The sequence below is a fragment of the Triticum dicoccoides genome, chromosome 6B (assembly GCF_002162155.2).
Source record: "Triticum dicoccoides isolate Atlit2015 ecotype Zavitan chromosome 6B, WEW_v2.0, whole genome shotgun sequence".
NCBI lineage: Eukaryota > Viridiplantae > Streptophyta > Magnoliopsida > Poales > Poaceae > Triticum > Triticum dicoccoides.
Genome location: NC_041391.1, coordinates 578,393,861 through 578,398,265, shown reverse-complemented (window position 1 = coordinate 578,398,265; position 4,405 = coordinate 578,393,861).

Genomic DNA, 4,405 nt, shown 5'->3' with positions numbered 1-4,405 from the left:
TCCACCACGGCGTCGTTCCAATTGTTCATCCATGTTAGTTTTGCATCTGGTTCTTGCTTGTTGCCTTGATTACTTCTTAATCCACCTATTCTGTCTAATTAATCACAATTTAACTTTAGAAGTAGCAACCAATCTCTCACTAAGATGCTACTTCTAACTAATATTTTCTTATAATTGGTGGCACGTGTAGGTTTTTTCAGAGTTAAGCAGGTTGCTCGTTTGTTATTTTGTAATAACTCAGCTGTTACTGATGGCACTGAAGTTGACTGGGACGACATCCACAAGTTCCTACACTTTATTGATCGTCTTGAGATCCTTGTGGGCGTTTCAATGGTGGAAGGCCATGTGGGATATATGTGCCACTGCTGCACTCGTTGAACAGGTCCAACTGTGTCGAAAAACTTATGGTACGAGCTATTTTCTGTTATATATGTTGTTCATAAACTATTGCTTATACACAGTTTAACAGCTGTGATCTTCTTGAAACAGAAACTATCCAGTTCTATTGTTCCTATACAGATGCCTGACCATGGTCGGGTCAGACTTGCACTTGGTCACAACATGATGTTTATGTCGACCTACTCCATTCCCCTTGGAGGTGAAAAGATACTTATTCATGGGTGGTCTCAAATAATGAAGGCCCATCCATCTTGGAGAATAGGACAGAAGATTATGTTCATGCTTTTCCATGGCTCTAAAGCGAATATCCTGTTTATTGACCACATTGTGAGATGAAGCCGCTTTCAGAAGGTTGTGGATGCGCGGGGTGGCGCATGGGCCTTGTCCTGGGGCTTGCGGCCTCACCCTTGGTTATAGTAGGCAAAGTAGCACTGTTCGAGGCGTGCTTTGTACGATTGGACATGTATAAGTACTCATACTGCTTTCAGCTTTGGTTGTTAAGTGCCCCTGCTGGTTTCAGTTAAGCTTGTTAAGTAATCCTACTACTTTTACAGTCTGTCATGTTTCTTCAGTCATGTCTTCCTCCAGCCGCCAAAACCAAACCAGCGTCGGCGGGGCCACCTGCTTCCGCCTCCCATGGCTGGCTATGCCTCAGTGCATGCATCGCCGCCCCACCGTCTCCTAAATCGTTAACACCGACGTCCGAGGCCTCGGCGTCGTCCTCCGCGCACTTTGGTGCGCTCGCCGCGGCACCGCCCTCTCGCGTTGTCAACATGGTCAAAAAACAACAGGAATCGGCAGAAGTACGTGGAGAGGATGACAGTAGGGGCCCACCATGTCAGCGTATCAAAAAATAAAATGCTTCCTCCTAGTGTTTTCCCGACATTTGGGACCCACGACATTATGAGCGTATATAGTCAATAGACAAGAGAACAGCACAAGATCGGCTGACACCTGGGACGTAGCTGCTCGAGCAGTATTTTTTTGTTATTATTGAGACGGAGCAGGGTTTGAACTGGGTTGTGGCCCGTCTAGCCCAGGCTTATATTTTATGTTCACCATGTGACCAGCCCAGCTTTTTTGTGAAAATGAGCCCAATTTATTTTTTCTGAAGAATACCCAATCCAGGCCTACTTATTTTTCTACGCCCTGATGGGTTGCAACTCTTTCAAGACGCCTGCAAATCTTGAAAGTAATATGAAATGGGTTGTAAATATAAAAACAGATGACAAATTGGCAATTACTTTATAATTTCTGAATTTTTTCACATCTTCAGATTCCTATTTCACTGGGCATTAACCTAATTTAAATATATCTTCAAAGTACTTCAAATCTGGCTCGACATTTCGGTATTAAAAATAGTTTGAAACCCACAGAAATATGCGAAATTGGCCCTGGCCAACCAAAAAAGCGGACTACAATAAATTGCATAAGAAGTTGTAATGAGCTATATATAAATTATTAAAAAAAAGAGGGAATTGTCTGGCTTGTGGGCCTGTTAAGTTGACGCGTATGCAAGATTTTTTAGTTATTATATACGTCAACAAACGATTCTAGCAGATGTAACCGTTGGATGTCAATCCAACGGCCGTCGTATTTCTTCAATCTCTGATCTTCTTGCTCCAGCCGCCAAAGCAGCGCCGGCGGGACCGCCTGCTCCCACCTTCCATGGCCGGATGTGATGCCGCGTAGGCTTCACCGCCCCTACTACTCCCACCGCTGCCCAAGGCATCCCTCTACTCACCCACACCGCCATGTTATTCTGTGGCGACGGCGGCCTCACACCGCAGCCGAACCAGTGAACCCTCGTACTCCTCTCCGCGCGGGCTTTCACTATCGTGTCTTCCCCGGCTTCACATCGTCCCCTTCCTAGGCCTCACCGTTGTCCACCGCCGTGGTGCTCTCGGTGCGGCGTGGTCAATGTGGTCAACGACCGACTTCCATCGGAAGAGTACTGTACGTGGAGAGGCTGACAGTTGGGTCCACGGTAGCTGCAAGGAAGTGCCTCCTTATTATGCGGAAAATAATTATTCCTCCACCTGACAGCAGGGACCCACCGGACGGGCCACCAGTATTTTGTGAAAAAAACATTTCCCCTTGACTGCTGGGACACGGACGGGCTACCGTATTTCGTGAAAAAACGCTCCCCCCACTGTCAGCTCGGACCCACCTGAAGTGCCTCCTTATTACGCAAAAAAAATGAATACTCCCCCTGCTAGCTGGGACCCACCTTGGTGGGAGGCTGACTTGTGGGCCTACTAAGTTGACTGGGACGGAGGCCTTTGTCAACTTTAGTCAATATGAACAATTCTAGCTCCATTGACCGTATGATGTCCATCCAACGATCATAGTGCTTCTTCAATCTCTGGTCTTCTTGCTCCAGCCACCCAAAGCAGTGCCGGTCGTGCCGCATGCTCCTGCCTTCCGTGGCCGGTTGTGATGCCGCGGAGGCCTCACCGCCCCCTACTACTCCCACCGCTGGCCGGGCCATCCCTCTACTCACCCACACCCCATGTTATTCTGCAGGGACAGCAGCCTCACACCGCAGCCGAACAAGTGAACCCTCATACTCCTCTACGCATGGGCATCCACTACCGCATCTTCCCCGGCTCCGTGTCATCCCCTTGCTAGGCCTCGCTGTCGTCCACCGCCCTGGTGCTCTCGGCACGGCGTGGTCAACATGGTCAAGGAACAACTTCCATCGGACGTGGACTGTACGTGGAAAGGCTGACAGCTGGGTCCACGGCCACAGCAAGGAAGTGCCTCCTTATTACGCGGAAAATATTGATTCCTCCACCTGACAGCAGGGCCCACCGGACGGGCCACCGTATTTCGCGAAAGAAATGTTTCCCCTTGACTGCTGGGACCCACCAGCTACATCTTCGCACGCAAGGAAATGCGTCCTGGCAAAAAAATGATTCGCCTCCTGACTGCTGGGACCCACCAACTACATCTTCGCATGCAAGGAAGTGCCTGATAGTCGGGACCCACCTGGTCGAACCGTATGTAGTGTTGTCATTATGGTCACGAACGTGTACGTACATACTGGTCGATGTAGAGGCGTGCACGTGTCGTAGTAGAGGCGCACACGTGTCGTAGTAGAGGCGCGCACGTAGCATGTACACGTACGTACAGCAGCCAGGGTGCAAGAAAGTAAATACGGCCATGTACGTACATACGGGTGGGGTCTCGAACGCCTACTTGGGCATACGTACGGCCAGGGCTCATGTACATGGCTGGATCGGAACGGAGAAACAGCGTCGTCCTCGTGTTCATGGGGAGCCAACCGGCTGGGTCGGAACGGAATGCGTCATCGTGTTCATTGGAGGGCTTGGATGGAACAGGCGATGGAAACGAGGCCTGGCGTACCGCAGAACGGAGGAAACAGCCTTGTGTTTGACCGGTCACGTTCGAAACGGGATCCTATTCATCTGGAGGGGTCTGGCGTACCGCAAAACGGAGGGACGGACTTGTGTTGGACCTCCTACGGTCGAAACGGGGTCCTGTTGATTAGGAGGGGTGTGGCGTACCGCAAAACGGACGACACGGACTTGTGTTGGAGCGCTACGGTCGAAACAGGGGTCCTGTTCATCGGGAGGGGTGTGGCGTACCGCAAAACGGGACTCCACGAGATACTGTTCATCTCCACCATCAACCTCCTCCAGCCTCCACGGGCTACTGTTCATCCACCGTCGACCTCCTCCAGCCTCCACCTGTGACTGTTCATCCACAGCCTCCTGTTCATCCAGCCTCTACCGCGCGCTACTCCACCGGCTACTGTTCAACCACCCCTCTCCACGGGCTCCTGTTCAACCACCCCCCACAGGCTACTGTTCATCCACCCATCCACCATCTACTATTCATCCAGCCCTCCACGGGGTCATCCTGTTCATCCATTCCTCCATGAGGTCCTGTTCATCCAGCCCCAACTGGCTCGATTGATCGGGGTCCTGTTCATCCAGAGGCAACACCACAAGGTCCTGTTCATCCACCCCCATCGCTCACT